Consider the following 23,819-nt stretch of genomic DNA (forward strand, 5'->3'; position numbering starts at 1 on the left):
GCATTATGAGCCATGCTAGCAGAGTTTATACTCTTCTCCAAAGTGAGAGCTTTTAGTCTTTTCAAGGATTAGGGCTGCTAGCATATGCTTATTGCAAGGGGAGTCATTGTGGGTAGAGAATTGAGCAGCACACATTATGGGGACAATGTTTTGTTATTAACTCTTTGGCATGTATTTAGAATTGTTTTCCTAGGGATAAGGATAAGTTTGTACAGAATCACCTTTACTGTCTCTATCTAGGTTCTCTTGTGACTCATCTCTTATCTAGGTTCTCTTGTGACATCTCTTATCTAAGTTCTATTGTGAGGAACAGTTCAGTTTTACACAATGACCCCTGGTGATTAGAGGTGTAACATGGCCATGAGACGACGGGGTTTGCTTTTTTTGTCAAAAAAGCTTCTCTCCAGTTAGAAGACATCAGAAGATAGAAACTGAACGTCTTTTTCATCTGTTGATTTCCTCATGGTTCCCAGTGTAACTTTACTCGCACTGCAGTAGAGGCTCAGTACTTACTTGTCAACTTATTTATTATTAGGCACTTGTTGGCATATTTTTTTAATAGATACAGATGACTTGAGTTATTCCAACCCTAATTTTATTAAATATCAAAATTCAGGCCCAGAACTAGGCCGACTCTTGGAATACAAAGGTTAGAGGACCTTCTGGGAAGCAGCCCAGAAGATAAGGGAAACAACAAATAGTTGCAACACTCTTGGTATGTCCCAGCATCTCTAGACATTTAAATCAGGAAAAAGAGAGAGAGGGGGGAGCCCATTGGACACATTTTGTATTTTTCAGGGTAGTTTTTGGATCTAGTTGGGGAAATCAGTGCTGAGGAATTGAAGTGGGGTAGAAGGGAGAATTTTAAACTAAAGAATTCATCCTAGAGCTTAAATCTTTGGCCATACACAACTCTTGCTGCACTATATTCACTTATTCCTACAATTACATTTTCGGAGTACTTGGGATGAGTCAGGCATTGTGGAAGACATAAAAAATGAATGAACCGGGTTCTCGAGTATTCCCCAGAGGAATAAAATATTGCACAGATTTATTTACCTAGATAAGGTTGAATATATTCGGTGCCACAAACCAACAGAAACAGAATGCTATGGAAATTAGGACAGTTGACAGTTCATTTCTGGCTGCAGGATCTACAAAGGAGGATACCGACAGTTCAAGGATCAGTGTACAGTATTTGTAAGGAGAAAGAGTTGGTTTGTCTTATCTCCACTAGTGTGTACACCCAAATTTATTGCCCCGAAGGGCAGAATGAGGACACGTTTTCCTCATACAAACACACAGCAGGTGTCTTCCCTCTTCAATCTCCCGAGTCCCACAGAACCAACTAGCAAGGGAGCGACGGACACGCAGACACCTTGGAAGAGGCAGAGAGGAGAGTAACTGGCGAGACAAGTTAGTATTCTTGAAGGTGACTTCCTTGAGGATTACCGGGCGTGAACAGTGAAGAGATGTAAACCAAGCTTACGAGCAGAAACACAATCGCCCCAAATTTAGGATTATCTAAGAACTCGCCGACCCCGCTGGGCGGGCCGCCGGCTCCCCCGCAAGCGAGCCCGAACCCGCTGGCTCCGCCGGCGCAGGTCCCCCTCAGGAAGGTTCTGAGGGACCGCGACCGCCTCCCGCCCTTTCCCGGGTCCCGACTCTGAGAACCCGGCCCCCTCCCCCAGCGCCCCTCCCCTCCCCTCCCCTCCCCCGGCCCCCTCCCCTCCCCTCCCCCGGCCCCCTCCCCTCCCCTCCCCCGGCCCCCTCCCCCAGCTCCCAGCCCCCAGCCCGGCCGCGGCCAGGCAGGGACGCGTACGCGCGTGCGCGCCGCCCCGGGGGCAGAGAAGGCGCCTCCGCCCTCAGGAGCGCGCACGCCGCGCCGAGGGGCCCGGACGCGCGCGCTCCCGGCCCGCCTCCCCCTCGGCCCGCCCCCTCCCTCGCCTCTTCCTGCCGGGCGGGCCTCCCCTCCTCCCCTCCTCCCCCTTCTCCACTCCCTCCGCCTTGCTCCCTCCGCCCTCCTAGGGCTCTGGCGGCCGCGGAGTGAACGGGACGGGCCCGGCCGCAGAGCGCGGGGCGGCGGCTGGGACGCGGGCGCCCGGCGGAGTTGTTCCGGCCCTGACGGCGGAGACGTGAGGAGGTGAGGCGAGGGCGGCCTCCGAGGGGCCGGCGGGCGGCCGGGCGGCGGGGCGCCGCGGGCCGGGCCGGGGGTGTTGGCGTCGGAGCTGAGCCGGGGGAGGGTCGCGTGGGGGCCGGGCCGAGGACGCGCTGCGAGAGGACCACGGGGAGGAGGGCACGGGGCTTCCGTGACCGTCGGTCGCTTCCTGGCCCCCACGGCTCTGCCTGCCGGTCGCTCTTCCTGGCCCGGGCGGGCGGGCGGAGTCGGGACGCCCCTCACCTGGGGGCGGGGCGGGGACTTGGGCGCTCGCCCCCCGCCGAGCCCCCCTGACGTGCCGCCGCCTCCGCCGCCCCGCCTCGCCTGCCGCCCGGCTCGCGGGCTCCGCAAGCCGCCCTGTGTCCGGGGGGGCGTGTGGTTAGGGTGGTGGTGTTTTTTTTTTTTTAAATCCACACTCAGGCTTCTGTTCGTGACCGCGTCTCGCCCTCGCGCTCCCCCTGCCTCCGCCCGGCACTTTGCTCCGCTCCTGCTGTGGGTGCTTGTGGTTTTTGCAGTTTGGGATGGGCTGCGTCCTGGGCGGATCTCTACCTGCAAGGAACGCCCCGCTTCGGAGTTGACCGCCTGGCCCCGAGAACCCTCTGTCCAGGTGTGGGTGCTCGGTGTCCTCATAACTGAGTCAAAGTTTCTGAGACTGGACTAGTACTTTGCACCGGTCGGCAGCGGTGCAGGGCTGGGCAGTGCGTCAGCGTGTGGAAAGGGGCCCCTGGCCCGCAGAAGGTGGCTGGATGCTAGGGCACTGGACTGACGGGGCTTGTTTCGGATCCCGGGGCGATGTGTCCACGTACTTGTGAATTCCCCTTGTACCTCTCAAGATTATCTTAGAAAACTTGCCAAATGCAGGGGGTCACTTGCAGAGTTGAAGGTTTCCTACGAGTGAGGAGAAACCCCAACCTCGTTACACTAATTAATGGTAAGGAGAACTTTGGCATGCTTGAGAGATTTCGGCGCTGACTGGAAAATGGATTTCAAGGCCTGCATCTTTGGTCCTGGAAGGTTTAGGGATTTTTTTTTTCAATATTTTCTTGTTCTTTTTTTTTTTTTTAAGATTTTATTTATTTATTCACAAGAGACACACACAGAGAGAGAGAGAGAGAGAGGCAGAGACACAACACAGGCAGAGGGAGAAGCAGGCTCCATGCAGGGAGCCTGACGTGGGATTCGATCTCCAGGCTCCAGGATCACGCCCTGAGCTGAAAGCAGCGCCAAACCACTGAGCCACTTGGGCTGCCCCAAATTTTCTTGTTCTTGATGTGGGGTAGGTAGTTGGGAGTTTTAAAAACACAATTTCATGAAAACGCTCTGACTTTTCTTACAGTAGTGTTTATATTTAGCTTCTGTACTTTTGTAGAATATCCGATACTGTGATGTCAGAAAGTACAAAGATGAAGTTTGCTTGTGGTCAAATTGGAAGTGGATTTTTTTGTCCATGGAAAATATTGGTCCACAAGCTGCTAGAGCTGGAGAACTGGCCTATGATTCATTATCTTCATTAAAAAAAAAAAAAAAAGTCCCATAGGAAACTGACAGTGAACTTGCAAAGGAGAAAGACCAGATGGATTTCATCTATTTGTGTTTAAATGCTCACCTGGTAGATGAGTTAGTTGAGGCTATTGAGTTAGACTGTTGTCTATATTAAATCAGTTCAAAATGTGCTTTGATATTATGTATTAGTGAGTGGCCTGGGGAGAAGTGGATGTAGTTGGGCAGTGCTCATATGTGAACACATTGTATAGCCTACATTGTATACTAGAAAGCTGGAAACAAAGTAGTAGATCCAGGTACTATTGGGACATGTGGTGAACACATCACCCAGCATGAAAAGGTGTGACAATACATGTATGAAGTTTTGTTTTTAGTTTTTGTTCTGTTTTGGCCTGAGTTTTCTTGATAGGAACTTTTATACATTACAGTTTTGATATCCTGAGAATTTTTGTTCCTTTGCTAATGTTTCATGATTCAGATGATTTTCTTTTCATTCTAGTAGTTATGCTGTTTTTCTTTGAATGACAGAATTTTATAAGACATATGAAACAAAAGTTTTCATGTTTACTCACCAATGTAAAATTTGTGACTTCTAAAAAGTTGTAATTAAAATTTTTCTTTGCTTTAACCCAGATTTCAGCTTGTTCAATTACTGTATATTTACTTGAACTCAGATGATACAGCATTAAAGCTGAAAGTCGTTTTATCCATTCTTAATGGAGTAGTTAAAAGAAGGAATTTTGTTGTGCTAAGAAAAAATATTATGAGTGGGAGATAGCCAAGCTTCAAGAGATGAACTTTGAAGAGAGTAGTAGCTAAGTAGCAAAAATTTCTTGCTTTGAAGGTGTAGAACTGGGTCTGCATTCCATCCTACCATTGTCTTGAAGAGGGATGTAGGGATGATTATGGTGGAAAGAGAATATTTAGAGAATAAAGTAGATACTGTAGTCTATAGGTATTTGTCTCAAGTTTTAATGAGTTGGTGCGTGTATGTAGCTCTTGCCTTGTATAAATGGCTCAGCCACTGGGTCTCAGGATGACCAGGAGCACAAGGCTATTCTAGCCTCCAGTACTGCAAAGATAGCTCAGGAGATAGACTTACAGTGCGTTTGCCACCACTAACAGTAGAAGCAGAAAAAGTACAGACTTGAGCCTGAGTTATGGTATAAAACCTACTCCCATTTTAGAGGAGAGGTTTAATATTGTAAATATAGAATAAGGCATTGCTTGACTTGACTCGTGTCTTTTCAGAGTGGTAAATAATTTTCACTTTATGGTTAGTATTTGAAATTGGGTATAAGTACGTGAACCTCAGTGGACCCCTAATAAGGAAGAGTTAATGGAATTTAGTAGAACTTGTATGTATCTTTACATTTATCTTTTCATATTTCATTTATTTTCCGTATTGCACTCATTCAACAGGTAGGATGCCAAAATTGACTATAGTAAGTTTGTGCTCATGCTGACTCCTTTTTGTCTTTTTTTTTTTTTTTTTTTTTTGGTACTTTTGGGTGTAATTTTGGGGGATTTTCCTTGGAAACTTATAGGCATATACTTAGTTGATTTGGAGTTAGACTTGGGCTTCGATTATTAGTGTACTTGAAATTCTGAGCCTTCTTGTTTCCTTTTTTTTTATTTTTTATTTTTATTTTTTTTCTTGATTTTTATTATTTATTTATGATAGTCACACAGAATGAGAGAGAGAGAGGCAGAGACACAGGCAGAGGGAGAAGGAGGCTCCATGCACCGGGAGCCCAATGTGGGATTCGATCCCGGGTCTCCAGGATCGCGCCCTGGGCCAAAGGCAGGCGCTAAACTGCTGCGCCACCCAGGGATCCCCGCCTTCTTGTTTTCTAAATAGCTTTAAAAATAGAAAACATAAGTCTTTATAAACACTCAAGAAAAATCTGGTTACAGACTGTGTTGTTGTGATAGACATAGAGCAGCCAAAAATATATTTAAGAAACTTCCCCTCTCCTTACCCAGTTTAGTAAGCTTAAATAAGATGAAAAGGTCCCCCCCCCCCATAAAAGCCTGATTGTCCCAGAATATCAAATCTAACAACTGTTGGCTGTGCTGTTTTTTCCCTTGCTTATTCTAAATTCAACAAGTGCATGTCTCTATGATAGAAACTTAATTCTAATAGGGATGAAAGCTTGTGCTGGAGAAATTGGCTAGGAAACATCAAATATGGAAATTTACTTTCTTATAGCACTGGTTTTCTCTGTACCTGAATTCTCAGTGGAGTGGGGACATGGGCACAAATGTCCCAATACTTGGGTTTTTTTTCATATTATACATTTCCTCTTCCTCTCCTCTATCCCCATCTCTTTGCTAAATTAGCCACTGCTACTAGTAGGAGTGTGTTATATGTCCTTAGGTGTGTGGAGCTGAACTAATAATAAGTCTGAGAACCTTAGCCCTTTTCTGATACTCCCTAAGCCAAATTCCCACTCTGTAAATGGCCTTCTGGTGATATTATTAGGCATCTGTGTAGCTCTCATTTTTGAAGAGAAGTAGATTTTGGTGGTAAAGAAATTACATATATAACCAAGAATAATTTATTTATTTTATTGCATTGTGTAGGACACATGGAAGAGACTAGGAGATTGTTGAACTGATTATTTATTAAACTGTTTTGACAGTGACACATTGTATGTCTTGACTCAATCACCCCCTCCCCTCACACTCATGTGACTGCATACAAGGTTGAAAAAAAAGTTTGGCAAAATAATACTTATCTTTTTAGGACCTTGCTAGAACTGGCTCATCATACTGGCTTGCAGAAGCAGTGTGCCTTTCTTTTCCCACATAGCTCCATGTTCAGTGACATCATGCTGGTAGCTTGAAGTTGGCCATGGCCTGAGAGTATTTATACCAGGAAAATCAGCAAATGGTGCAGTTTAGGACTTTTTTCTCCCCTTTATATAGCCAGTTGTTGAACATTTTCAGCACACTGCTGCCTACAACACACATTGATATTATCTATTCCGCTTCATTAAAAAAATGCTGAGTTTTGACCCCTAAATTGATTTTATAACCAGCTAATGATAGCAGCCTATGGTTAAAAACTGGTTTTGTCCACCCTCTTCACTCTACAGATGAATGTTATACAGAGTTGAGGTTCAAGGTGATATAGATAGTTATTAGCAAAGCCAGGTCTCCAGAATCCTAGTAATCTGGAGTTTTTTTCTAGTGGCTTCTCTCCTGACCCAAAGCCATTCATGTAGCTCAGTTGAGGTACTTAATATGTGCCAGACATTGTGTTAAGCAGTTTGAACAGAGGTGAATAAAGCATGGACTTTACCCATAAGGTCTTTATATAGGGATTGAATATGGAAACCAAGATACTCTAAGGCAGAAAGTAACTCGTGGTAAAGAAATAAAGATAAGGCACTCTGAGAGTTTAGAGGCAGGAGAGAGCAATTACTTTTAGTTGTAAGGATAAGGGAAGAGAGGACACTTAAACTATGCTTTGAAGAATAGATAGGGTTTGCACATATGGAAATAGGACAAATAGTATGTAAAAAAAAAAAGGCCTTTGTGAGCCAAGAGCCAGGGTAATCAAGGGCATAGAGGGAAAGGGCTAAGCGACAGAGTCAGCACTGGATGGTGAAGAGCCTTGAATGCTACTTTTCCTTTCTGCTCAGGTTATCTTTCATTTTTTTGATTCTGGCGTCATCTAGTACTTCTTAACGTTAAAGAAGCTTTGTATGCTGTGTTCTTGATTAGAATATGACCCAGAGGGCACATGAGTATCCTTAGAGTAAAAGCTGAAGGAAAAAATTATTACTGTTAGGAAAGTAACCTCAAGTTTACCAATCCTAAAACTGTAGGAAAGTAAGGGAAAAAAATATATATTTTTGTAAGGAGATACCATTATTTTTTGTTTTACTAAGTAGTATCACTTTGGCTGTAGTAGAGGAGGAAGCAGTTTTGAAAGTATTTTCAAAGGGCCTTCTAAAATGTGATTTCTGAATGACTGGATCTTAATTTTTGGAGGCAGATCTGGTTCAGGCAGAAAGGCAGTCTTTACAGATTGGCTAAGCCGACTAGCTACCAGAATTTAGGGCAGCAAGGCAAGGGTATATTACTACCACAGCCAGATGTGAGGGATTGATGGATTTTTTTTTTTTTTTTTTTTTTTTTTTACTCCAAGTTCCTTGAATTTTGGCATTTATGTATTTGACAGTCTGTGTGACTGAGGATGTCTTGAAGTCCTGGACAGAGCTTGCCTTGTTCCATAGGTGAATTAGGTGGCTAGAAATGAAGATAAGTGACAGTAAGGTGTGTCTGTTAATCAAATTGGCTGGTGGTAGTTCTCAAGGTTTTCTGTTCTGATAATTTCACACTTACTGTTTCTGATTAAAATGGTGCACAATTTGAAGAAGCTTTACTTCTTTTTGACCTCCTAGTTCTGTAAAGGTAAAAAGCCCTTTTAGAGTGTTGCCCAGGTAACAGCACATACAGAGACTGTTAGAAGCGTGTGGAAAATTTTGGTAATCTTGGTGATGAAGTCGCTACAGTAAATAACTGCTTGTTGGTAAAAGCTGGGCTACTTCTGGATGGTTAACAAAGAATTTTTGGGATGAGCTTTTGTTCCAAAATAAATACGAATTGTGTTGTTGCCATACTGTTTTTCTCACTTCTTTAAGCTTCAGATACATAAAGTTTGTCATCCTATCATTTTAGGTTTTGGCAGTTTCATATGAACTGTTCCACAGGATAGCACACCCCAAATAGTATGATAAGAGTTCAGATGCAGCATGCTTCAGATACCTCACACCAGTTGAATGGAGAGGCTAATCATATCAGCACAGGGTGTTGGTTTTTTGTTTGTTTTTTTTTTTTTTAAAGATGTGTTAGGTTTCCCAAATAGAGTTTATTAAAATCCTTCCAAATTTGCTATGATCATTTTTTTGTGGTACAAACTGTGGTATTGTATTGATGTCTTTAAGTTGTGTATTTTCTTCAGATATACCCGTACACAGAAATGTGTATTATGTATGTTTATGCATGCATACCACCCACTAGTTGCTGACATTTGTGGTGAAAATAGAGTCAACTTGGCAAATGATTAAAAAGAACAAGTAGACTCTTTGAATGCTGTCATGTCAAATAGTGACAGATAACGAAAGTAATGTAAATCCCCAAAGGGAATTTTTTTTTTTTTTTGGTACACCAAATTTCTAGGAAAGGAGCACATTTAAAAGGGCAAGTCTAGGATACATTCACGTACCAGTGAAGGATTTCTGAACTTCTCTCTGGTATATACACACACCCATATTCTGCACTCATTATCAGCAGTAAGCAAAATTATAGGACTTCAAAATTTAACTTCCACTACAAGGGGATGCAAATAAATACTATTTTTAGAAAAAATAGAAACCTGTGGTTTTCACTTTTGCAGGTTTAAGAGACAGAACACTAGTTTTTTTTTTTTAAGAGTTTTATTTATTTATTCATGAGACACACACACACACACACACACACAGAGAGAGAGAGAGAGAGAGAGAGAGAGAGAGAGAGAGAGAGAGGCAGAGACCTAGGCAGAGGGAGAAGCAGTCTCCATGTAGGGAGCCTGATGTGGGACTTGATCCCAGGACTCCCTGAGCTGAAGGCAGATGCTCAACCACTAAGCCACCCAGACGTCTCAGAACACTAGTTTTTGATAAATCATATAGAATATTTATCCCATGCTTCAAGATCTATACGTCATTTTGAGGCTCTTTACTAAGAGCATTGTACAAATGCAAATGGTTCTTAGAGTGGTTATCAGGAATTTCCTTGAGTAGTCTCTTTGGAGTAATTTACCCTGTATAAATTGAATAGATTGTATTTTAGTTTAGTAAAAAGTCAGCGACTGAAGGGAGCTTATATAATATACTGGCAGACAATAAATTTTCTTAGGTTGTTTTATTGTAATTTTGTTACTTTAGCATCTGAGGCCATCAGACCTCATTCATTTATTCCACAAAGTTCTTCCCTCATGAACTGTATTCGTTCATTTTAAATCTTTGTCTTATATTTGCCCTACTGTTAAGGGTCATGGTTGGACTAATGTTTTGATTTGCCTTTGTCCTAGTCTTTGTGGAAAGATGAGTTACTGCCTATCAAGTTGGTATCGAATTGTAATTCAGTTAATGTCTTCTTTCCTCCATCCATTTTTCCCTCAATATTCTAGAATACTATTATTATTCATATCCTAGGACCTATACTAATGAATCTATAAAATTTTTATGCATGAGTTAGGTAGCTTAATTTTTCACAAATGAGTCTAGGCCTTTAAGTTGTTTTTTTTTTTTAATTCTGAAATGCATTTTGTATTTCCTGTCAACATTGTCAATAGTTTCAATAGGTGAAACAGGTTTCTCCTGCTATAGTTGTTTTCACAGACAGTAAAATAGCAATCTCTACCACTTGTAGATATCAGATAACGTTTTTAAAAGGCAATTTAATAATAGGTTAGAGAGGGATCCCTGGGTGGCGCAGTGGTTTAGCGCCTGCCTTTGGTCCAGGGCACGATCCTGGAGACCTGGGATCAAATCCCACGTCGGGCTCCCGGTGCATGGAGCCTGCTTCTCCCTCTGCCTGTCTCTGCCTCTCTCTCTCTCTCTGTGTGTGACTATCATAAATAAATAAGAAAATTAAAAAAAAAATAGGTTAGAGAAACCAGTTTGTTTAGCTTTTAATGTGATAGTTGCCATTTTACATATAAATTTCATTGTTTGCATGCTAATTATAGTGGAACTTTATTATATTCAACTGAAGCGAATTTACTTTATAAAATAGAGGGCTTTAGTAATTTTTGTACTTTGGTGAATTTCATTTGGAAGAGGAAAATAGTAGATTTAAAAAATTTTGGTTGGGCTGGGGGATGGGGATGGACAAAAATAGTATGCTGCAAATAACCAAAAACATTTTTTGGTTTTGCAGAAGACAAGGTAGGTTGAACACAGGACCTTAATTCTTGATAGAGGGCTGCTGTGAAATTCAGAGAGAAAAAGTGATTTACTAAAGAAGTAATTTCTTTTTTGCATAATAATAATAATAATAATGAATCAACATTGAGTATTTAGTGGACTACTTATATAAGATACTGTGCATTGTCTAGTTAATCTTGACAATAACTATATGGGGTAGGAATTATTATAGTATCGTTTTCAGTTTGTGAAGGAGGAAATGGCTTGGAGAAGGTCAGTGGCTTGCTGAAAATCATGCAACTCTTAAGAGGTCTCCTTTCCTCCTCAATCTGCTTCAGAGTGACTCTCAACTACTATTCTCTATTGATGATTCTTTAACTGGGGTGATGATACTTGTCTTCTATTTCATAGAGTGGTTATGGGAATTAAGAAAAGGTTTACAAAAGAACACCTGTAAATGTGCCTGGTGTTTTTGTTTTACTGGATAATTTTTGAGGAGCAAAGAAATATTAGAAATAAACACCTATATTACTTTGTAATTACTAAAATAACTTGAACCATAAAATAAGTTGAACAGATATTTGAAAGACTATTTGCATAGTAGAAAACTTATTTTGTGTGGGTCCAGAGGGTCAGCAAGTGAAAGAGGAAGGAAGAAATGTAGGGGTGCATGGACTAACAAGTGGATTGGATGATCTCTAGCAAACTGAAGTCTTTTTGAAATGAGGGGGAGTAGATATTATAATATGAGATAATTTCTAAGACCCTTGCAACATCAGGAATCTATGAGTCCTGTAATGGGTGACTTTTCTTCTATCCTGATCAGCTGGATACAGCCAAGATAATTTTTAGTTTAGCTTGGATCAGCAACAATCACTATTCTTTAAATGTCAATTTTTTGCACTTAGGTTGAACAGAAGTATGTAGTTGCCTGGGAAAAATGTGGTGAGGCCACATCCCAGAAAGGGGAGAGCATGGAAGACAAGGAGCAGGAGGGAGGACAGAACTCCAAGGAGGGGCTGGGCTGTGGCTCCTCTGAAGAGCCATTACACAATGACAGTGCGCGGGAGGGCTCCGAGCTGGATGCACCCGGGAAGGAGCGGCAGGAGCGTGTGTGCAAGGGTGCGGATGGACTCGGAATCCCTAGACGAGGAGGACAGCTGAGCCCTGGCGGCCAGGCCCGCCTGTCACGCGTAGATGCCCCAGGCCTGCCCTGGCCCCCACCCGCCACCTGCGGAGCAGAGACCTGTTGGGGAAACGCCATGCTGTCCCTTTGTATCTGTCCCCTGGGTTGTTTTTCTGCCTAACTTCTGTGATTTCCAACCGACATGAAATGACCATAAAGGGTTTTTTTAGTGAAATTTTTTTTTTTTTTTAAGAAACAACTAGTGTATTGATCTGGGGGGAGAAAGGGGATGCAGATGGGAAATGGGGAGGCCAGGGACTTTAGTGTTTGCCAAAATCACGGACACACACCCTCTACCTCTTCTCACCTTCCTCTTCCACAGCCGGCTCCCACCCTGTCTACTACCCTCCCTCTCCATTCTGCCCTACACCCACTTGACCTTGACCTCCAGTGACTGAGCAGAGCCCAGGCTTCCAGCTTCCAGGTGAGGCAGCCTCAAAGAACCTCTCTTCCCCCCTCTCCCACCTCATTCCCATCTCTTATCTAAATAAAATACAGAAAAAGCAAGCATAGCTGGTACCTGGAAGGACTAGTCATCCCCGTGCAGAGGGCAGGGGTGGGGTGGGGGTGGGGCAGGCAGAGGAGCCTCAGCCAGGTGTAGTAGAACGGGGGGGGGGGGGGGTGAGGGGGTGAGGGTGGAGGCTGGCCCAACCCCCCCCTCAGAGGCTGGCTGGGAGGACTCCAGAGCTGCCTCTCAGGCACCATGTTCACTGGGTCGTGGCAGGTAGGAGCAGCAGAGAAGCAGAAACTAGGTTCTGTAGGAGCATCCCTTTCCCTTGGCTTCTGGAGGAAGCCTTCTTTGGTTTTAAGGCAGATGTGGAGTTTCCCAAAAGCAGGGGAGATTGACATAGATGCTTTTTTTTTTTTTTTTTTGCTTGTGTTTTTCCTTCAGTATAAAACCACTGTAGAAAATAACTTCTCTTAGAAAAAAAAACAAAACATAGAAGAAAAAAACCAAAGGGGTATTTTCTTTGACTTCAAGCCCCTCCCATGAGGTGCTGGGTGGGTGTGGGCAGGGTGGGCATGAGGCAGAGAGGAGGCAGGCAGCCTCCACCCTCACCCGGCCTGGCAGGTCCCAGATCACATGATGCTGCAGTTCTGGGGGCTCTGGGTTCGGGGGCTGGAGCTGCCCAGGAGGTAGGAGTGGATGACCAGGCTGTCCCCGAAGCTGCCACCCCCACTGCCCCCCACACTGCGGTAGCTGCGGTGACTGTGACACTGGAGGCACAAGAGCCAGAGGAGATGGATCCGCCCACCTGGGCTCCTGAGCTGCTGGCTGAAGCCTTGTCTGGAGCTTCCCCCTACCCTAAGATAAAAATATGTTTTTCAGGGTGCAGTGAGTAAAAGAGTTTAATAGTATGTTGTCACATGCTTGTACTTAATAGTTTTCATATGATTTTCCCTTAAATTTAGATGTCCTGAGTGTATATTTGCAGAAGAAAGTTGATATCATTATGGCTATGAAAGGTTGTTTTTATTTTTATTTATTTTTATTTTTTTATTTTTTATTTTTATTTATGATAGAGAGAGAGAGAGGCAGAGACATAGGCAGAGAGAGAAGCAGGCTCCATGTACCGGGAGCCTGACGTGGGATTCGATCCCGGGTCTCCAGAATTGCGCCCTGGGCCAAAGGCAGGCGCTAAACCACTGCGCCACCCAGGGATCCCGAAAGGTTGTTTTTAATTGGAAGGAGTATTATGACTTTATGGCTATAAATTCAGTTTCATTCTCTGACATTGCTTTATTTAGCAAGGATTTATAAGGCAGAGTATGGGTTCTGTGCTCAAAAATCACAAGTAAGGGACTCTTAAGGAGCTGACAGTCATATTGGAGAAACATAAATACAGTAGAGTTTAACAAGGATGGGGCAGGATAGAATGTGTTTTATAGGAAAGCTTTAGAGGGTTATGTGACCTGGTCTGGGGCTTCAGGTAAGGCTGCCTGAAATATCGGAGTTGAGCTGAAAGAGGCAACAGAGACATTTTAACTAGAGGTATGATAATCTAAAATTGTGACTCTTATGTAGACCCAGTGTAAGCAGCTCCTCATCTCTCAGAATCATGGTAAAATCCCCAAAGTAGATGTCATTTTTTATAAGTAATTCTTTATAAATAAAACTTTTTAGCTCTCATTGATAACTTATTTTTATTTTAAATATGATGCTTGTGGTTTCTAAGATAGTGAATTAGGAATGATTTAGAAGAGGCAAGATGCTGTCATAAACATACATACTGGTAACAGGACAGTGAGATTGCTGAGATGATAGCAGTGAAGAATAGGAAAAACTATATATAAAAAAACCCCCAGATCTAAAAACTAGAGACAACATAAGGAAAACAGCCTTACATAACCTAATTAGCTTTAAGGTAGCAGTTATATTACTAATAATGAAAATTTGTCAGATTCTCTTTTACCAAGAAAAAGTTAAGTACATGGTCTATGTAGAACATTTATGAAGGCATTAAAGTATTTATATTAGCATTTTTTTTAATATGGAATACAGTAGAGTGTTGAACAATGTGGTTTTGAGCTGCACAGGTCCATTTATCTGTAAATTTTTTGGGGGGATAAATACAGTATGGTACTGTAAGTGTATTTTCTCTTATGATTTTCTTAATAACATTTTGTTTTCTCTAGCTTGCTTTATTGTACGAATACAGTATATAATACATATTTCATGTATGTGTTAATTGATTGATTATATCACCAATAAGGCTTCCAGTCAACAAAAGGCTTTTTTCATTTTAACAGCTTTTATTTAAAATTGTCAGTTGTTTCTTCCTTATTATTATTATTATTATTATTATTATTATTTTAAGCAATCAGCTATTAATAGGTAAGTTTTTGGGGAGTCACAAATCATCATGATTTAGATATTTTCCTATGATAGTATTTTATCTTGATATGTGTATCTCTTGGAAAAAATAAAGTTTGTGCCATATTTATTATTAAATTTTTTTGTAATGTCTTTTATACTTAAATGGTATGTTTTGATTTAAAAAAATAAAAGCATTGTTAATCCTCCTTCCCTTACCCTTTACCCTTGCAGTACCTTGACGAATACTTGGATATGAGTATCTCTAATCAGTCCTGTTCCTGTTCTTGTCATTCAGATTTCAGCTCTTTTTTCATTTTCTCTAAGCCTTTCCCAAACCACTCAATCTAAAGTGGTCCCCTAATCTGGTCTTGTTTCGCCACATTGCTCTATGTAATTGAATTCAAAATACTTATCTCTGTCATAGAAATTTCCTTCCTTCCTTCCGTCTTTCTTTCCTTATTTACTACTTTCTAAGCATCCAATAGTAGCATGTAAGCTTTTCGAGGGCAAGGACTTCACTGTTTTTTCAAAAAAAGATATATTTATTTTGGGCGATGGGGGGGGGGGAGGGCGACAGGTGGTGGGGGGAGGCAGAGAGAGAATCCTGAAGTAGATTCCATACTGAGGGCAGAACTCAATGTAGGCTTCAGTCTTAAAACCCTGAGATCCGGACCTGAGCCAAAATCAAGTCTTGGCTGCTCAGCTGTCTGAGCCACCCAGACGCCTCCCTCTTCCCCCCCCCCACTTTTGGTATCTCTAGAGCTTTGAATAAAGCACTCAATAAAATTGTGTTGATTGCAGAATGAAGCAGATATTCTTGGCCTAACTAGCTTTAAGACTTTATTGAAAGTTATTTCACTTCATTTTGCCTTGGTTTCTTCCTTTGCAAAATGGGTGGGGTAATGGAGAGGAAAGAGATTTAATTAGGTTATCTCAAAAATCCTTGCCATTTAAAGGCCTGCTGTTAGCTTGTTGTGAGCTTTGAGTTCTGTTCTAATGGCATTGATGAATTTATGCTGACTTCCTTAATTACTTTCTTCTTCTCTGTCTTCTGTTGAAGTCAGTGGTGCATATTTATATTTGCAAGATTACCGACAGCATTAGAGAATCAACTGATTGCAGAATCAGGTTTCTTGTATCTGGATTATTGAAGACAGTAGATCAACAACGTGATTTCTGTTTCCATGATCAAATTAATCAAAATAAATTTCTTTGACATATCCAAGTACTAGGTTGAACTGAAATGGTATTTAAATAACAGGAAATTTGAGTCAACTTCTTAGTTATTTTTAACAATGAGTTATTTAAATGAAACTTGAGATAATATATGTATATAAAATGAGAGTATATAAAAATATAGTTTCTGGAAGATGAGGATTGAAGAAATAAACTATAGGTTTTCATTTGGTCCAAGTGATTAGAATTTTAGACGGCACTTTCATTTTTCACTTGGAAAAGCTTTATTATTGTAAAGACCAACATTTTTAAAATAGGTAAAGGAAATGAGCAGATTGTTGATAGCAGAGGAAATATAAGTAACTAGTAGAAGAATGTTAGATCTTACCAGTAACCAAAGAAAGGCATATTAGAGGAAAATGAAATACTATTTTATACCTATTTCAGTTTTTTTTGAAAATATTAATAACATAAGGCTGGTTAGATTTTAGTAAAGCGGGCATATCAAATATTGCTAGTAGTTTGTAATTTGGCACTATGTATTTAGAGTTGTTAAACTGCTCATAACCTTTTGTTTTGTTTTAACCTTTTACTAAACTTTCAATTTAGTAAGTTCATTTCTGAGAATATTCTAAAGAAATAACTACAGAGGGATGCCTGGATGGCTCAGGGATTTAGCGCCTGCCTTCAGCCCAGGGCATGATCCTGGAGTCCCAGGATGAGTCCCACATTGGGCTCCTTGCATGGAGCCTGCTTCTCCCTCTGCCTATGTCTCTGCCTCTCTCTCTCTCTCTCTCTCTCTCTCTCTCTCTCTCTCTCTCTGTGTCTCTCATGAATAAATAAATAAATAAATCTTAAAAAAAAAAGGAAATGATACACAGGTGTATGTACTAGCAAAAGGAAATGCTTACACATTTAAGGAAGGGTGAATATAACATTTAAAGTATGTAAGAAAAAGAAGAATGCACTAAAATGCTAATTGCGCTAGCGTGATAGGATTGTGGATTTTTTTTCTAAATTTAAGTAACTTCTATAATGAAAAAGGTATAAATAAAGTCAGATTTTGCTAGCTGTTATAATTTTGTTAGTATAACTAGGGTTGCCAGATTTAGTAAGTAAAAATACACATGATGTTTGGGACATATTTATACTAAAAACTATTGTTCATCTGAAATTTAAATTGTGTGTCCTGTATTTTATCTGACAACCCTAATGTAACATATTTTGGTGATAGTCGAATGTTATGGAGAAATGTTGGGACGCTGTGCTTCCCAAATAATTCTAAGTATTATTTTTAATAAAGGGAACTTTTTTTTTTTTTTTAACTAGGATTAGTTAGCTGGGAGAACTACTCTTACAAGTTAGTTTTATTTCAGGACTGGCTTTTGGGTGATGCTTGAAGGAAATATACTTCAATATTTGGCAAGAATAATTTAAAAATCTTATTATTTAACAAAAATATGGTAATATTGGATGTTACCATTTTACTTTAGGTAGAATGAATTTGGAGACAAGTTAGGCTGGAGTCAGGAGGGCAAGTTAGAAAACTATTACAATAAGCCAGGTAAGGGAACTAGGGTGGAAGTAATGAAATTGGAGAGGAATAAACAGATTTAAGAAGTTCTTATGAGGTAAAATCAATAGGACTTTGTGATATATTAGATTTAGGGGTGAGAGAAGGAATTCTTGGGTCTCTTTATCAAGAGGGATTAAAGGAAGAATATAGTTTTGGGGAAAGAAAATACTAGTTTAAGATTTGATGTCTAGGAAATGAATATTGTAGGTGTCTGTAGGCAATTTGACATATGGTTATAAACTTGAGAGATGTTTGGGTTTGAAGCGTGCTAATTGAGACTAAGTAGACTAGAAGAGGCCCAGATTAGAATTGTGAGGAACTCTCTTTTAGAGATGGAAGAGAAAATTATTAAAAAAAATTGTTTCTAAAAACTTAACATATTTAGGTATTTTTTCTTCTGTTTGTATTTATGTCTTTTTTTTCTTTTTTAAAATATATATATTTTTAAAATTTTTATTTATTTATTATAGTCTCAGAGAGAGAGAGGCAGAGAGACATAGGCAGAGGGAGAAGCCGGCTCCATGCACTGGGAGCCTGACGTGGGATTCAATCCCGGGTCTCCAGGATAGCGCCCTGGGCCAAAGGCAGGCGCTAAACCACTGAGCCACCCAGGGATCCCCTGTTTGTATTTATTTCTGTTTATTTTGCTTTAGTACATCTTTCCTCTATTAGATTACAAACCTCATTAGTCAGAACCATGTCTCTTTTGTTCACCTCTGTGTGTAAAGTACTTGGTACATAGCATGCACTCAGTAAATATTTGTTGAAGGTATAATTATCATTTTGTGTATTTGTATTCCTTTTGTTCCTTATTACAATCTTTTAATTGTAGGCATTCATTTTGGGAATCTTTGTTCTATTGTACAATGATTCTCTTTACATTTTTTTAAAAAGATTTTATTTATTTGAGAGAGTGAGAGAGCACCAGTGGGGGATCAGAAGAGGGAGAGGGAGAAACAGACTCCCTGATGAGCAGGGAGCCTGACTTGAGGCTGGATCCCAGGCCTCTGGAGCATGACCTGAACTGAAGGCAGATGCTTAACTGGTTGAGCCACCCAGGTGTGTCTCAATTCTCTTTAAATCAGTTTCATATAGATATGTTTTTAACTTTTCATTATGGAAAATTTCAAAATAATGAGGAAGAGTAAGTAGCTTACTTAATATCCACATAACCATCAACATTTAGCAGTTTTTATGTTTGTCATCTTCATCTCTTCTGGTATAGCACTGCAAATTCTAGAAATTGATTTATCTTACCCCTAAATATTTATTTATTTAATTATTTGGAGGGGGGTGGGGCAGAGGGAGAGAAAGAATCTTAAGCAGGCTCCATGCCCAGCACAGAGCCTGACACAGGGCTTGATCTCACACCCCTGAGATCATGACCTGAGCTGAAATCAAGAGTTGGGTGCTTCGCTGACTTAGCCACCCATGCACTCCTATCCGTAAACATGTAAATGCATCTTTAAAAAATAAGAACATTTTCTTATATAACCATAATCACATTCTCATATTATCACACCTAACAGTTTCTTAGTATTGTGAAAAACCTAGCCCATATGAAAGTTTTGCTACTTGTACCTTAAATGTCTTTATTAGTTTACTAGGGCTGCTATAACTACATAACAGACTGCATGGCTTAAACAACCGAAATTTATTTTCTCACAGTTCTAGCAACTGGAAGTCCAAGGTCAGGGTGTTGACAGATTTTATTTCTCCTGAGAACTCTTTCCTTGTCTTATCGATGGCCACCGTGTCTCTGTGTCCTCCCATGGTCTTTCATCTGTGTACACATCCCCGGGGTCTCTGTCTTCCTTTATGGACTCCAGTCGGATTGGATTAGGGCCCACCCTGATGGCCTCAATTTAACTTAATCACCGCTTTGAAGGCCCCCTATCTCCAAATACAGTCACATTTTGAGGTATCAGAGGTTAGGACTTGAAGATATGAATACAGGGGGAGGGGGCTGTTGCAGTTCATCCTGCAATGTCTTCTATTGCTTGTTTGTTCAAATCAAGAATTATACAGTTGCAGTTAGTGACACATCTTCCCACTTTTTCCTTTTGCTTTTCATGACTGTTCAGACACCTAGCCAGTTGTCCTGTAAAATGTTCCACAGTTTGAATTTTTCTGGCTTATTTCATTGTTTCCTTTCCCTTTCCCTTTCCTTTCCTTTCCCTTTCCTTTGTATTTCCTAAAGCTAAAAGCTAGATTTGAAGGTTTGTTTAAATTAAAATCTTTTGGACACCAGTATTTATAGTTGCTGCTGTATAGATCATAATGTATGATATCTAGAGGCACATGTCTGATTATTGTAGTTTTAGTGATGAGACTTATTACTGGATAAAGTAGTGACAGAATCTAGTTGTTTTGTATAAAGTTTGTTTTTTTTTTTACCTTATAACCAGTGAGTTATTTGTGGTATAATATTTTGACTCTAGATATCATATTTTTTTCTTTTTTAAAGTAGGCTCCATGCCCGATATGGAGCTTGAACTCATGACCCTAAGATCAAGAATTGCACCCTCCATCGACTGAGCCAGCAAGACTCCCCTACTATATAGTCTTGATAAATGTATTTAAAGTAATGTGGGTTGTCTGAATGGTACCAGTGGTGTTATGCATAATGAACATCTGTCATTTTTTTTTCTTTTCAGCATTTGATCTCCTTTCTTGTATTTGACATATTCCCCCAATTTATGAGTCAGAGCCACCTTTTCACTAAAAGCTAAAAATGTTAGATGCTTTATTTCCAGCCCCTTTTTCATCTAGGACATGGATATATCCCTAGGTTCCATTAGTCAAGGACACCTATGTTCAAAATTAGAGGACCTCTTAGGGCTCATAGACTCCATTGAAATGTGATTTTAAAGAGGAGGAATCTGTTAGTGCTCTCTGCCTTCCTTCTGTGTTTGATGCTAGGGTCTGCAAAATGTGGAGAGATCTGGAGTTGCCTTGCGATCTTTTTAAATCTAACTTCAGAGTCTACTGGTTAAGGACTATTCAGTAAATATCCCACTTGAGATGGAGAAAATTGTATGCACCTTGCTTTGATAATGACAGAAGTAAAGTACTTTGGAGGGTAATTTTAAATTTTATTTCTTTTAGCTTTTACTTAAAATGACTTTTCTATTTCAAGAAATTTAAGATTATATCTTCAAATAATTATTTCTTGAAGTTTTCTGCTTTTATTTTAAAGTCTTGGGTGGTATATTGTAATACATTTTTTCCCATACTTTGATAAACATACACATAAAAAAAGATATGAGCTTATATTTTGAATATCTTTCTGTGACAATTTTGTGGTATCATACCACGAAACTGAACTGTTTCCTTATTGTTAGATGTTTATATTGCTTCCCCCCTTTCCTTCCTCCAGTTGAATACAGTGTTAATATGTGTGCCTTTGTAATTATATTTTCACATACTATTGGATCTTTATATGGGGCAGTTTTCTCTGGATTTCTCTGGATTATTATGTACACTTTAAAATTTGGTTTAAAATAATTAAAAAATGATAGTTAAATGTTGACTTCTAGCCATTTTTGGACACTAATGTTCGAACTCACTTGGTAGAGATGGAAGATGATTTTTTTTTTTATTTATTTATGATAGTCAGAGAGAGAGAGAGAGAGGAGAGAGAGAGAGGCAGAGACACAGGCAGAGGGAGAAGCAGGCTCCATGCACCGGGAGCCCGACGTGGGATTCGATCCCGGGTCTCCAGGATCGCGCCCTGGGCCAAAGGCAGGCGCCAAACCGCTGCGCCACCCAGGGATCCCGGAAGATGATTTAATGAACAGTGGAAGATGTTTATCAATTAGACTATTGTTAAGTTAGAAACTTCCACGGAAATTCTCAGCGTACTTGAGTTTCAGGTAGAAGATGAAGATGCAGGGGTGAAGAATTGATTGAGAACAAGCAAGGGGAGGGACAAAGGAGAGGGAGAGGATGTCTGCTTAGCTCAGGGCATGACTTGGGGCTTCATCCCACGATCCTGAGATCATGACCTGAGTTGAAATGAAAAGTTGGCTGCTCAACCGACTGAGCCACCCAGGTGCCCCACAAAGATTGCTAATCTCACAAAATAAAAGCTAATCCTTACTTTTTCATTTTGATGAAAAATGAAGTGGGAATAATTTCTGAAAGATTTGATAATATTTTGGTAAGCAGTTATATAGTTTTAAATTGCTTTCTAGTGAGAAATATAATTATAGTGAGTGTTTTGATTTAAAAATAATGCACATGATGAAAATTTAAATAGTTCAGAATGTCTGTATCTTCCGCACAGACCCCTGTTCCCATTTCATCCCAACCTGTAAAAGAACTAGTCAGCTCAGTTATTCAGAGGCTGATTTTACAATTTGTCGTTATGATGTACTTTTATTCTCCATTTTATCTGACCATTTTACTGTTCTAGTATGTACATATAAAGGGAAAGGGAAGAGAGAATGATCATATCTGGCAGATGATAGGTTAATTAAAAATTGATTAAAGCAGGGAATCGTGAAAAACCTAACATGTATGTACCTTAAACATGTTAACTTGAAATCTGTATGTACCTTTTCAAGCTTTTGATGTAGGACTGAGGCCTTCTGGCATTCTGTATCTTGGTTTTTCTTGCACACACCTCCTCTATAATGGTTTATTTTATTTTATTTATATTAATTTTATTGTGATGTCTTATTTTAGGTTTTTTTAATGCACTTAGAATAAAACTGTACATCTTTAACATGTGCTACAAATCTACATCATCTATCCCTTTGGCAGTTTCTAAGAAATATTTCTTTGGTTTTCTGTGATCAAATTATGCTGGCTTTTCAATTTCCTTTTTTTTTTTTCTTTAAGATTTTACTTTTAATTACTCTCTATGCCCACCCAGTATGGGGCTTGAACTCACAACCTGAGATCAAGAGTCGCATGCTCTACCCACTCAGTCAGCCAGGCACCCCTGACTTCAATTACTGAAACTTAGGGCCTTTTCAGATGCTGTTCCCATAACCTGGAATGATCTTTTCTCCAAATCTGTGGATGGAGAATCTTATCTCAAATGCCTGGACTCAGAGAAGCATCCTTGATATCCCTTAACATTCCAGTCTAAAGTAGGATACCCACCCCCTATGAATATCACCTTGTTCTGTTTCATTCTACTTGCCACATTTAAGATGTATTTATGCTTTTTTTTTTAATTTTCTGCCATCTTTACAAAATTGAAGGCTGCATGGAGACAAGGTCCATATCTGTGAGGTTTACCATGCCTGTGCTTAGAGCAGTGTCTGGCATATAATAAGCTTAAATATTTGTAGACCTGATTAATGAAATGTTTATTAATTGCATGCAATGTGTCAGACATTGTAGGGGCATTAATTAATAAAATACCACTTAGTTATGTTATTGGTAGCCTGTAGTATATTTTTAAGTGGAAATGTGTACATCTAAGTATGCATCATTCAGTAAAATATGGGACATTTAAATTTTTGAGATGATAATATTAGAACATGCAAATTTTATACTAAAATACATAAAACCCTTTTTAGAATGTAGGAGAAAGTGTTGTTTATCCCTTTAAAAATAGTTATTCATCCATTTTTCATTGACACTATCTTGAGAACTCTGATCATCTTATGGAAAGCTTTGGAAAGCTAGAAAGGTCATAGGCACTATTACTAATAATTGTAGTGCTTTTATTCCCCCCCAAAAGTAATTAAGGTTTTCATGAGTCTGCATAGAGTAGAAGAGATACTTGTCCTCCGGAGAAACAAATAGGTTTGAAGTATAGAACTAGACGTAGAGCATAGGTAATTAAAACTAAACTAATATACTGTGATTCTGATTTGTTATGTCTTAAGATCTCTTGCCCTTAATAAGATGTGCTAAGATAAACAGAATGGCAGGCATCATATGTAAAAGTTTTCCATTTTAATCACAGTTTTGTTTTTGCATGACCAGAAATTCTTTGATTTGAAAGGGCATGCTATATATAAAGAACCGTGTGCAGTTAAGGTTTTTGCTTTGCCTTATTGTTAAATCTATGGAATGTGGTTTCCTTTCTATGGGTGAGTGAATTAGCTTTTCAAATCCCATTATAGTTGTAAAGTGGATATGGATTTGATATTTGTATGGATTACTTAATGTAACTAAAACATTAAAAAATCCTTTTTGTTGAAATGATCTTGCTAGAGAGAAATTATTGTTCTTTGAAATGAGTAAGTTTAACCCATCAATCAATCCATCCATCCATTTATTTAATAAGTATGATATTGTCAGATGCAGTATTATGTACCTGACACTTTCCTGGGAGCTGGAAATACAAAGATGAATAAAGGATATTTGCTGACTGACTGGAACTAGTTGTAATTGATGATATAGATATGTAAATAATTATGTGGTATGCTAAATGCTAGAGTAAGAATATAAATTAATTTAAAATTTTGTAGAAGCACTGTAGAGCAGTGATTGACTCTTTTTGGAAGAGTTGGAGA

General features: G+C 39.8%; 1 protein-coding gene across 4 annotated transcripts in view; it reads left to right on the forward strand.

The window, feature by feature from the left end:
- Window positions 1-1,987: 1,987 nt before the first annotated feature.
- Window positions 1,988-23,819, forward strand: part of RABGAP1L (RAB GTPase activating protein 1 like) — a 720,977-nt gene continuing 699,145 nt past the window's right edge. Inside the window, exon 1 of one of the 4 annotated variants that reach the window (XM_055319528.1) lies at window positions 1,988-2,143. The gene's annotated coding sequence lies outside the window, so the exon portion shown is untranslated. Of the gene's footprint in view, window positions 2,144-12,127; window positions 12,195-23,819 lie in introns of those variants that run through there. The other 3 variants (XM_055319527.1, XM_055319525.1, XM_055319526.1) reach the window with 3 other exon arrangements.

Source organism: Nyctereutes procyonoides, unplaced genomic scaffold (assembly GCF_905146905.1).
Source record: "Nyctereutes procyonoides isolate TBG_1078 unplaced genomic scaffold, NYPRO_anot_genome, whole genome shotgun sequence".
Taxonomy (NCBI): Eukaryota; Metazoa; Chordata; class Mammalia; order Carnivora; family Canidae; genus Nyctereutes; species Nyctereutes procyonoides.